Source organism: Lepidochelys olivacea (genome assembly GCF_965140295.1).
Source record: "Lepidochelys olivacea isolate rLepOli2 genome assembly, chromosome: 1".
NCBI lineage: Eukaryota > Metazoa > Chordata > Testudines > Cheloniidae > Lepidochelys > Lepidochelys olivacea.
Genome location: NC_140411.1, coordinates 76,778,069 through 76,791,552, shown reverse-complemented (window position 1 = coordinate 76,791,552; position 13,484 = coordinate 76,778,069).

The window sequence follows — 13,484 nt, the reverse complement described above, 5'->3', positions numbered from 1 at the left end:
CATCTCTTTCTCTGGCTTAAGGGTGAGGACCACTTACTGGCTTTATTTTTGAACTATTTTTATTTTTTTGGCCAAGATCCCTGGAGCCCAGGCTACGTGCTTTGTTATAAATAGATACATACAAATAAAATAACTATAAACATTTGTTTGAAGGTTAGCCACAACACTATAAAAATGTAGCTGCAGGGAGCTAGAAGTTTGCATTTAGGAAAACATAGACATAAGCCTAAGAATTTAGAATCGAAAGCCCCAATCCTGCAAAGACTTCAGCAAATATGCTTTATGAATAGTCCCCTTGACTTTCAAAATCTTATTTTCTTTAAATGTTAATGTTTGACAAGAAAATTCTCAGGAATTTCTTCAGAAAAATAGCTGCACCACACCTTTAAGTAGGCGGGCTATTGTCCGGGAGAGGGAACAGTGCTTTGCGGGTTGGGGCGGAGGTCAGAAGCTACTGCAAAAGGGGGCCTGGGTCAGCATGGTGACACTGAGACACACCCTGGGACTGGAAGGGAAGAGGAGTTAGAAAGGGGCAAGTCTGGGCACGTGAAGCCCTTTTTCCACGTAGCAGGTGAGGCAGCATCCGCCCTCTCTCCCACTGAGGTGGCAAAATACCAGATTTGGTTAGGAAAGGAGGACTTGTGGCACTTCAGAGACTAACAAATGTATTCGAGAAAGCTCATGCTCAAATAAATGGGTTAGTCTCTAAGGTGCCACAAGTACTCCTTTTCTTTTTGCGGATACAGACTAACATGGCTGCTACTCTGAAACCTGTCATTATGCAAGATTTGGTTTGGACCTTCTGTGCATGCTGCACTAGCCACTCCTTTTTAGAAGGACTGGGAAGTAATTTTTTCCTCATCACCAGTTTGGCCTACATGGAGTGGTTGTAGCTTTTTATTTTTGCCTTCACCACAGTAGGTTCAGGGAGGGCTTTGTTATGGTGGGTAGGGAAGGGTGTTAGGCTACGAGATCACTGTGTCATTGTGGGGCAGATGGCCCGTGCAGGTACTCCACAGGGAAGGCATAGAGTGACCAGATAAATGGCTTGGTAGAAGAAATAAAGAGAAGGTGTTGGTTAAAAAGAGGTGGAATGGGGAAGCACCAATCCCCCTTTATTATAGCTCACCTTAACCCTTGTTTGGGGTGGGGGCAGGGGGAAGGGGCTGGCAACATCCCAGCAATGGGTTGGCTGCATGATCTGGATGGAAAAAATGGGGGGGGGGGCTGCAAATGGGGTGGCCGGCAGAAGTCCCCTGGGTAGTTAAGGAATGAATATGAAGTTACCTGCATTGTACACTTTTATCTGCCGGGTAGTCCCGGACATCTAATAATAAAGTTGTGGCCTGAATAAAACCATAGCAAGTGTCACCTGTCCTTCCTTCGGTGTAGCCGGATGAAGATTGAAATGCATGTATACTTTAAAAGTTACTTATTTATATAATTGCTGCTGTGTCTCTTGTACCATTTATGAAGTTGACCGGATGAGTTTATGTACTCTGGGGTTGTTTTGGTAGAGATCTTGTATTTTATGTTCATTTGTTTTCTTTTAACACCCTATTTCATTTTTCTCACCTCCCCAAAGATTAGGTCTGACATCTGACACATCAATTTTCTCCTTATTTTCAGTATACAATGTGTATTTTATTGTCTACCCTTTTCACCCCTGCAATCACATTTATTCAGTTGTTTAAGATTATATTTTAAAAAGATGCAAGCTGTACATTTGAGGTAAAGCTGCAAAATAAACACCATAATTTTATTAGGTGAAGGACCATTACTTTTCAAAAGAACATCTGAAGTGAGAGCCAGACAATTAATTTCTCAACCTTCAAGAAGAATTTAAAGGGAGTTTGCTATATTATCACTTGCTCACATCTGTGGCTCAAAACTCTGACTTGTGCAAGTAATCCTTACTCACAAAAGTAGTTTCATTGAAGGAACATAGCCTTCAAAACATTAGAGCAGAAGGTTTTATTTTATGTGACCCTAATTCATTCATGTCGTAAGGAAGAAACTGATTATACTCACCACAAATTTCTGTTCTGAATAATATACTACACTATTTATAATATATCTCACAATAGCATTAAACATCATGTGTATTCATTACTATAGTCACAATTTTATTGCATGTAGCATCACATTACAAGATATAGTCTTTGATACAATAAAGCACTTTGGTGTGTGTTTAACTTGTGAACAATCAATGCACATTTTCACAAAGGAGTGAATTCATTGGGGCTATTAATGTGCTTAACTTTAAGTATATACTTCCATGCTTTGCTGAATTGGGGCCTACATAAATATAGGGTCTGCACGTAATACATTTCCTCTGAGGAAACAGAAAACTTTTTAGATCATTTTTCATCTACTGTGCGCAAGTTTATTTCTAGTTTGATTACTGATTTTTTTTTTCACTAGTAATTCTGATTAAGAAGATACTCATTATAGAAATTCTTGGTATATTACCCGGTTGCTTAATGACACCAGTCATTTTTCATTTATTTGTATCTGAGATACCCTTTCTGATCTTGAACATCATGCTCAACCACACACACACAAAAAAGATTTATTTCAGCTCAGCATTTTTTTTTTACTCTACCTATGTAATAAATTGATTGGTAGAAAAGTTATTTTTTCTACCTAACTGTAGGCAGGCCATTAGTGTGTGATTTTGAATCACCAAGAGCAGATAGTGATGAATGGCTATTGATCATAATTCTAATTGTTTCCCTTTGATAATGAATGTTGGCCAATGTTAGAAAATTACTACTGCTAAGAAAAAAGGGTATATCTTTGAAGAAAATGAGAGAGGGTATGGAAAGTAGATCTGACAAACAGCTCAGGCAGCTGTAGAGCTGAGGAAAGCAGTTATATTTAAATAGTATAAATATTTAAATGTTAGCATCCCTTTACCATTTCTAAAAAGTCTCCTGAGATTAATAGACTGAAAGCACAAAAAGCACTCAGAGAAATGAAAGCATACTTTATTTTGGGCCAACACTCTAGAAACATTATAAGGTAAACATGTTTCATAATATTGGCACTGACAGCAGACAGACAGTCTATTGCTGTTAATGGCTCTAATTTGAAGAGGACAGAATGAAAACCTAATTTATGTGACACATAGGATTTGTTGACTTTTTGGTTCCAAATTTAAAGCAGTTACATTTAACCAATGAGCTGCCATTTTGTGTTTTGTACCTTTAAATCCTTTAACCCCATTTGAGTAATCACTATAAGCAGAATCTTACTCCTGATGACGCCAAATGGCAAAACTTTGCCTTGTTGATTTGTTTGGGAGCAGAATCATGACCAAGTATAGACGAAATCTGGAAATTTTGTCACAACAGCTGATGGATGTTTAATGAAATAATATGAAACACAGGAGTTTAGCAGATATGAATAAAGTTGTGGTTTCCCTCATTTTAAATTTTAAAAACATTCCAGTTTATGTATGCATGTATTTCAATTTCTGATTGCAGAAGTGCCTTTCCATAACTTGTGTAGCCATTTGGACATCAGTCAAAAGTTACAAGTGTAGTAGTTAGTCCAGGGGTTCTCAAACTTCATTATATTGCGACCTCCTCTGACAACAAAAATCACTACACGGCCCGAGGAGGGGGGACCGAAGCCTGATTCCCACTGCCCCAAGTGGGGGAGACAAAGCCTGAGGCCTACTGCCCTGGTCAGGTTAGGGGATAAAGCCAAAGTAGAAGGGCTTCAACCCCAGCCAGGGGGCCTGTAACCTGAACCATGCTGCCCAGGGCTGAAGCCCTCGGGCTTCAGCTTTGGCCCTGGGCAGTGGGGCTCAGGCTTCAGCCCCGAGCCCCAGCAAGTCTAAGCCAGCTCTGGTGACCCCATTAAAATGGGGTCATGTCCCACTTTGGGGTCCCAACCCACAGTTTGAGAACCGCTGAGTTAGACTAATGAAACTCATTGTTATACAAAGAATATCATACAGATTGCTTAATTTAAAAGCACGGATAACAAATTAAGTGACAAGTAAATCAATTAATTAATGAAGATCTGACAGAAAAACAAATACATCAGATGCTGTGCTCTTTAAGGTCCCCATAGCAGTGCAATTATTTCAACACAGTTTACTAAATGAAAAAAAATATTAAAAATTATACAGTTTATGTTCTGTCCCCTTTTCCAGAGATAATTCAGTTTGTTTTAAATTTATCAGAAAAAATCTATCAAGACTTCATTTCATAATGTATCTGTAAATGTTTCCTTGCAAGTGCAGAAATGAGCAGTTACTTGTTACCAGTAATCTCATTTAACTATCAGTATAAAGTCATTTTAAGAATATATAATCAAATAATAGTATCAGATGTAAGCTCTTAGGGAATCTTCATCCACAGTAAAATAGAATCAGCACAATACTTGGACAGTACTCAAGCAATCAGTTTTTATTTGGAAATTTACAAATAGTTGTTATAAGAAGCATATCTGAACATTCAATAAACCAAAGGAAAAAAAAAATCTGTACAAAACATTGCAAATCTTGGGAAGATTTAAAGAATTTCTCATAAAGATTGTAGTGTTCCAGCACAGTATACTTCTTTATATTATGTATTGCCTGTGGGATTGGGAAAGCAGTAATTTGATAATGCCTTTTTAGTGAATATGGGACTTACATTCATTATTCAGTTTAGTTTACATTGTTTTTAACAAACTCAGAAACTCAAAGTCAGTAATTTGATTTCTAGCACCATAGTTCTAGATAAGGAAAGCAAAGACAAAATTATTTTAAAAAGAACTACTTGTCTATGTATGTCAACAGAAATTACACCTATTTAAGAGGAACTTTCATGCCACAGTTATCGAATTTGTATAAACTCATGTATTATATTATTATAAAGTGTTTTATAATTTATTTCTATGGGACCGACCCAAAGTCCACTGAAGTGAAATTACCTTTGACCACAATGGACTTTGGATCATCCCTATAAACCATTCAAATATACCAAAGTACTTTGCCATAGTGAACAACTGAAATGCTGTAACTCAAGAACTGAACCATAAACTGGGTTCATCTTTGACTCAGACCTCTAAGTGCTCACATGCAGTCTAGATCTATATCTTACAATGATTCTTCCTTCATAACCTCTCAAAGATGTTACCTTTTCTATCCATCCACAGAGCTAAACTCATGCAATCCAAGCTTTCATCGTCTCCTGTCTTGAATATTGCGAAGTTCTGTTCTCGACAAATGCAATCTTGCTCCATTCAGAATACTGCTGCAAATGTAATTTTCCTAAGCCATCACTCCAACCATGTTATACTCTCTTCTCCATTGGCTCTCTTTTCTCTAGTATATTAAACATAAGCTGATTTGTCTTCATTTTCAAGACCTTTTGTGGCTTATCTCCACACTGCATATCCTCTTAAATCCTCTATTGATATTGACTTCCAGCTCTGATCTTCCCATGATGTCAGCCTCCATTTTATACTTGTTAAATTTTCAAACAAGCCCCTTTATGCTTTCTCCCATACTGTCCCTCATGTATGGGAGTTCCCCGTAAACATCTGCAAAGTTCCCTCTTTATCCTCCTTCAAAATCTTCCTTAAAACTCTCCTTTGTCGTGATGCCTACAATATACTTGAAAATATTTAGGTCACTGCTGTGCTGATACCACTGTCTATCGTGCTGACTAATATTGTCTCATTGTTTTCTTGTATTCTCCCATTTGTCTGTACTCATTTGATGTCTTTTGTCTTATATTTAGATTGTAAGCTGTTTGGGGCAGGGGCCTATTTGTTTTGTATTTGTACACCTAGCAAAATGGGGTCCTCACTAGGGCTTCTTGGCACTATGGCAAAACAAATGATTAATAGCAATAATGGATGTTTTCAAGAAAATCAAGGCTAATTAATAGGATCATGTTTTATATGAGACATATTATGAAGGATATTGTCAAATTGGAAATGTAAATGTTTTTATTTCAGTGCCTCCTCTCCTCCACCTGAACACATAAGCAAACTTGGTATTTCTTTAAAGGTAAGGGATTATATACATGCTCCAGTGTGGAGCAGCTTGCAAAATCGGAGGCCAGAGAGTACAAAGGAAAATATTGTGCTGTGGGTTTAAAAATTGATTCAGAGTTACTACTACGTGTAGCTTTTTTAACCCAAGGAAACAATTTTCTATAAAAACTAAAAAAAGTGTGATTTATATCCTTTTACAACTCAATATATTTCCCCACTTAATGTGCTGCATCTTTTGTAACCACTATATAAAGATCATGTGACTATATCAGCTAAAAGCAGTAACAATGATAATAAACTTCTTGAATAAATCTAAGTGCAATTGTTCCAATAGTTTTATAGCCGGTTTCAGAGTAACAGCCGTGTTAGTCTGTATTCGCAAAAAGAAAAGGAGTACTTGTGGCACCTTAGAGACTAACCAATTTATTTGAGCATGAGCTTTCGTGAGCTACAGCTCACTTCATCAGATGCATACCGTGGAAACTGCAGCAGACTATAAATAAATTGGTTAGTCTCTAAGGTGCCACAAGTACTCCTTTAGTTTTATAGCCTTTATCCTTCACATTCACTCCAGAATTTTATTTTTAACTCTGAACAGTTTTGTGTACGTCAGTGAATATTTCCAACTATTTCTTTGTTGCTTTTTTCATGCCCTTTACCATCAATTTTGGTGTATCTGACAAGCCTAAAAGTAAAAGATGGACTTGGATAGCTGTTGTCAAGGTTCCTCCCCCACTCTGAACTCTAGGGTACAGATGTGGGGACCTGCATGAAAAACCTCCTAAGCTTATCTTTACCAGCTTAGGTCAAAACTTCCCCAAGGTACAAAATATTCCACCCGTTGTCCTTGGACTGGCCGCTACCACCACCAAACTAATACTGGTTACTGGGGAAGAGCTGTTTGGACGCGTCCTTCCCCCCAAAATACTTCCCAAAACCTTGCACCCCACTTCCTGGACAAGGTTTGGTAAAAAGCCTCACCAATTTGCCTAGGTGACTACAGACCCAGACCCTTGGATCTTAAGAACAATGAACAATCCTCCCAACACTTGCACCCCCCTTTTCCTGGGAAATGTTGGATAAAAAGCCTCACCAATTTGCATAGGTGACCACAGACCCAAACCCTTGGATCTGAGAACAATGAAAAAGCATTCAGTTTTTTTACAAGAAGACTTTTAATAAAAAATAGAAGTAAATAGGAATAAAGAAATCCCCCCTTTAAAATCAGGATGGTAGATATCTTACAGGGTAATTAGATTCAAAAACATAGAGAACCCCTCTAGGCAAAACCTTAAGTTACAAAAAAGATACACAGACAGAAATAGTTATTCTATTCAGCACAATTCTTTTCTCAGCCATTTAAAGAAATCATAATCTAACACATACCTAGCTAGATTACTTACTAAAAGTTCTAAGACTCCATTCCTGGTCTATCCCCGGCAAAGACCCAGCATACAGACAGACACAGACCCTTTGTTTCTCTCCCTCCTCCCAGCTTTTGAAAGTATCTTGTCTCCTCATTGGTCATTTTGGTCAGGTGCCAGCGAGGTTACCTTTAGCTTCTTAACCCTTTACAGGTGAGAGGAGCTTTCCCCTGGCCAGGAGGGATTTCAAAGGGGTTTACCCTTCCCTTTATATTTATGACAGCTGTGTTTTGATTTTCAGCTTTCACCTTTTGCCTTATAGCAATAGTCTCAAAGAGCTTAATCTATTTACCTTAACAAAGAGAAGGTTAAGGGGTGACTTGATCACAGTCTATAACAGGGGTTCCCAAACTTGGTTCACAGCTTGTTCAGGGCAAGCCTCTGGTGGGCTGTGAGACATTTTGTTTACCTGAGCATCCACAGGTATGGCTGCTCGCAGCTCCCAGGGGCTGCGGTTCTCTGTTCCTGACCAATCTGACCTGCGGGAAGCCACGGGCCACAGGGACGTGCTGGTCGCCGCTTCCCGCACTCCCATTGGCCAGGAACGGCAAACCACAGCCACTGGAAGCTGCAGGGGGCCGTGCCTGCGAACAGTCAACATAAACAAAATGTCTCGCAGCCCACCTGTGGATAACCCTGATGGGCCGCATGCTGAAGGTTGCCAACCCCAGTCTATAAGCATCTGCATGGGGAAAAAATATTGAATAGTGGGCTCTTCAATCTAGCAGGGAAAGGTATAAAATGATCCAATAGCTGAAAATAAGGCATACATTTGTGACAGTGATGGTAATTAGCCACTGGAACAATTTACTTAAGGTTGTGGTGGCTTCTCCTTTGGGGGAAATTCAATGTCCTGTGTTATCCTGGAGGTCAGACTACTTTTGTAATAACATTAAATATATATAAAAAAATAAAGAGGAACTGGAACATAAAATACATCCTGGTGAGTACAATAACAAAAAATGTCCTGCAAATAAATTGGATCACAGTAGGAAAGGCTCTGAATGTAAGCAGCAGGCTCCTAAAATTGATCAGTTGTCTCACTGAAAGTTAATGGAGCTCTCTCAATATAGAAACAATATAGTCAATCATACTTGATAGTAGTAATTAACTAGTTATGAAAATTAGAATAAGTTGAAAATATTCCAAGGATGCAGCAGGAAGATCAACAAAGTTGCTGATTTTTTGGCTTCTGTAATGCCAGAGGAAGATGATGAATGTATGTATTAAGTATTAAGATACGAAGCAACCAGTCTAGAAATTGTACTGTGCTTCCTCAAATTACTTCTAAACTGTATCATGTTTTGAAGATATAATAGCAGTTTTACCAATAGGGCCCCAACCAAAATTCCAGAGTTGATCTAAACATCTTTGTGACAGCGTGTACTTGGTCCTTTGTGTCCCCCTGCTGGAGGTCCTGTGGTCCTACTATACATTGCCCCAAAAAGAAGCAGTGAAGGTGGGTTCTCCAGGCAGGCTTTGAGAAGCTGCATAGTAATCAGCTGCACAGCCCAGCAAGCTCAGATAAAGGAAGCTGCAAGGCCTTAGCAGGGCACTGCTTGGCCACAGGCCTTTGACTAGCTGAGTTTGCTTAGCCTGGAGGAGAGAGGACCTGAGAACTTTAACTCAAAGGAGTTAAAGGACCAGGAACAGAAAGGCCCAGGAATGTAGCAGCAACTAATTAAAGTAGTGGTACATGCCTGCTGTTTATAGGGTCCCAGGATTGGAAACTGGAGTAGTGACTAAGGCTGGGTTCCCCCAGTGGTAATGTGGTCTAACCCCTGAGAAGTGGACAAGGCTTTTTTAAAAGCCAGGTGAAGGGGGGATTTAAAAGTCCCAGAGATGGAGCTGAAGACCTTGGTAAGAGCAGACAGGCATTTTGTTGAACTCCGTGCTACCCTGGAAGGAGTCCATTTTGACTGAGTGACAGGCTAGAGGGCTGAACCACCTAATGAGATCAGCAAACTACAGAGGGTTCCAGGAGAGGGAAAAGATTGCAGTGCCACACCCAGCTGCTAGGAGGCTCTCAAGAGGTTAGTGTCTCCATCTCCCATATTACAATTTAGTTCAAGAAGAGGGGTTTCTTGGACTGGCCCCTGAAACAAGGGGACATTAGAATAATTGATAAAACTTTTAGCCCAGCAGCAGCACAGCTCTGCTGAAACTCAGCATGCACTAGCTGAAGGGTAACAAGAGGACTGGTTAGCCACCGAACAACAGCAGGCTGCATTGCTGGAGGTGATTCAGCTATAGCAACAGCAGTGACTCCAGGAGCACCTGTCTCAGGCTTTGCAGGGAGCCCGGTGCAATGGGTTGGATCACAGAAACCCCCTGGAGCTGCCACCTGGTGTGCCAAACTTCCTCTGCTCCTCCTTTAGTGGCCTGCCTGGTTTGATCCAGACCCGCTAGCCTGCTGCAAACCCAGACCCAGGTCTGAACCACTTATTAATTAACCCAGTAATTAATTAATACTTGGGGGAAACAGCTGTGCATATCTCTCTATCAGTGTTATAGAGGGCGAACAATTTATGATTTTACCCTGTATAAGCTTTATAAAGGGTAAAACAGATTTATTTAGGGGTTGGACCCCATTGGGAGTTGGGCATCTGAGTGTTAAAGTCAGAAACACTTCAGTAAGTTGCTTTCAATTAAGCCTGCAGCTGTTAGGGGACATGGTTCAGACCTGGGTCTGGGGTTGCAGCAGGCTAGTGGGTATGGCTCAAACCAGGCAGGGCACTGATGTCTTAAGCTGACAGGGCAGAAAGCAGGAGCAGAAGTAGTCTTGGCACATCAGGTGGCAGCTCCCAGGGGGTTTCTGTGATCTAACCCATCACACCCGGCATCCAAGACAGCATGCAAATAAGCCTAGCTATCACAAACACCAAAAGGAAATAGGATCAGACAGGCCCACCCTGGGGATACAGGTACTGTGGACAAATGGGGCATGAAGGATGGGCTTGCCCTTATACAAATCCTGATTGTAAGGCTGGCCTGGTTACAATGAGCACCAGAGAAATTGGTGGGGCCACGCTATTGTGAAAGCAGAACAGAGGATGGTGGGGACCCCATTTGGCAGAATCTGTTTGGGTTGTGGAGAAATGTGACACATACAAAGGTGTTGCCCTGGGGAAAAAAAAATTCAAGTTCTGGAAAACAAGATTGTTACTATCGTGAACCCAGGCTTCACAGGAACTGGCAGGCTTGGATTTGCCAAGGAAAGAGGACTGAGGACCTTAAGTTAAAAGTGGAAGGTCAGTCAGGAGTTTTAAACACCCCTTTTTCTGAGGGCAAGACCCAGCATCTAGTGTCAACCCCAGGGAAGAGAACTTGGGAATATGCATATATGTTTACAGGAACTGTAAATCAGAGCTAGGGGGCTGAAATGACTCCAATGGAGAACAGCTCAATGACATGTTCTGGGGACAGTGCAGTTCCCTGACTGGAACTGTTAGATAAAGGGGGGGATCTGTTTTGCACGATCTGGAATCTCATGGAAATGCTGATAATCAGAACCTTTGGATGAGCACCAAGCACCCCTACAAACTACAGAATCAGATAATGGGTCTCTGGCAGGAACCAGATAATAGGATGAAGGCTTATGAGACCCAGATCCCGGGAATAGTATAGAGGTGTTTCCAAGTTATGAAGAAGCTGATCAAATAGCTGGAACAAACCAAGAGTGCAAACCAAGAGTGCAAAGAAGGCTGAATGTATAAAGTTGGCCAATAAAATTAAAACAAGTCTACCTGGTGAGGAAAATATTGGTCAGACACACAAGGATGTGACAGAAAGTCAAGTAAGCTCAAGGAGCAGCCCAAGACAACCAGTCTTTTTGGAAAGTAAGGTCTGGTCTACACTAATTAGGTAAATTAATCTAAGTTCCACTAGTTAAGTTATGTAAGATATTTACAGAGTATTTTAGATTGACTTACAGCAGTGTCTACACTGCACTCTGTTGATGGGAGTTGTTCTCCCGTCGATACAGCTTCCACATCTCTGGGAGGTGGAGTTCTAAAGTCGGCAGGAGAGTGGTCTCCCATCGACTTAATACATCTTCACCAGACTGACTAAATTAATTCCTGCTGCATTGATTGTAGCAGTGCTGATTTAACCCATAGTAGTGACAAACTGTAAATTATTTAAGCCAGTGGATAAATTTTTAGATCTGGGGAAAGAATGTCCAGCCTAAATGATAGATGAAAGGCGTTGGAATACTTGCTTGTTTTGGAGAGGGATCCAGTAGGCTGGAGACCTGAAACTGGCCAAAAAGATGTTATGGTTGTGGCCAGATGGGACATTTAAGAAGGGTGTACCCTTGAGATAGAGAGAACCCTGACTAAGGAGAGTAAAGAGTGTGACAAGCTCTCCAGGCAGAGATGCCTGGTAGAGTAGACCCTGAACAAGAAGGGCAAAGCTTAGATAGGAGGGAATGTTACCCACAGATTAAACTACCACCCCAAATCCTTTCAGGGGGGAAGTATGTGATTGGATTACCTGGAGTTCCTGCAGTGCTACTATACCCTGCCCCAGGAAGGAGCAGTGAAGGTGGGTCCTCCAGGCCTGCCTAGAAAGGCCTCCTAAAAGCAGCCAATCAGAGCCCAGCAGGCTTAGATAACAGCCTTAGCAGGTCAGAGAGCAGAAGAAGGATGTTTTTCTCAAAGGAGCACATCTGGCTACATTTACTAGACCCAGGAGGGAGAGGACCTGAGAACTTTAACCCTAAGGTAATGGGTGAAGATAAAGAGACCGGGGGGAAGAGGCCCTGGGAATGCAGCAGCAGCAGCAGCTAATTAAAGGAAGCTGTATGTGGCTACTGCTTCTGGGATCCCTGGGTTGGAATCCAGAGTAGGGGGTGGGGCCAGGTTCCTCTACTGGCAAAGTGCTCTCAGCCCCGAGGAGGGGACCGAGCTCTTTTAGAAGCCCAGGCAAAGGGCTGAATTTAAAGAGCTCAGAGAAGTGGCTGTAGACTCTGCTAAGGGCAGAGAGTTTCTTTAACAATTTGCTATCCTGGAAGAAGTTCACTTTGACTGTGTGACTTGGCCACTGAAGACCCACCTAGTGATTATTGAAAGCCCTCATGGGGCATCAGGAGTGGGGGAAAAGATTGCAGTGCCACACCAGCTGCTAGGAGGCACTCGTGAGGTGAGTGTCCTCTTGTTACAAACTTTTGCCTTTGAACTCTGGTGGAAAAGGTCTGGTTCCCAGATTTATGACTCAGCAACATCGGTAAATGTAAGCTTTCAGAAATGGCATACAAATCTTTGATATTCAGCTCCTGGTAATTTTAAGACATTGCAGTCTGTATGTCAGTAGACAATCAAACATCAGGTAATGAGTATGAATCATACTTCAATGAATGTGCCTCGGAGTACATTTTAAAATGAACAAGGACAGTGAGTGATAAACCAAATTCAGTGACACAGGCAAAATAATAAGACTTTACAGTCAGGATCATCAAATTCCGTAGACTAGTCCAGCATGGGGAAATCAGAAAGTCACCCCTGTCAGCAGACAACATGAGGTCATTGCAAACTTGTACAGCAGACGTCTCAGTGCTGTGAACTGGATGGAAGCCAGGCTGAAATTGATTATATAAATTATGCCTGTGTGTTTCCAAGTAAACTATGGCTGAGTGACAATCACTTTTCAATAACGCTTGGTAATAACAATAGTTTTTGAAATTAAATGGCAGTTTTCAGGGTCATCTCTTGTCAGGACTGGTTTCCTGAGGATTAGTGGTGGCATAATTACTTTTTTAAAACAAAGTGGTACTGTTTTTGCAGATATAAAGATGTGAACTAGTGTTAACTATTAAAAATAACCAGACCTAGGATACCTAATCAACTAAAAAGCAGGAATCCACAATTGTTTTCTTAGCCTCAGCTGCCAATGATAGAGTTAATATGCACTTTGTCAGATAAGCTATTTCTTAGTATAAAGAATGCATATGGGGCCCAATCCAATGGGAGTCTTTTAAATGAATTCATTGAGTTTAACAATAAGTGTGGGTACAGTTGGTGCAGCTGGAGATGTTTGCAGTATGGCAGAACACAATGGTGC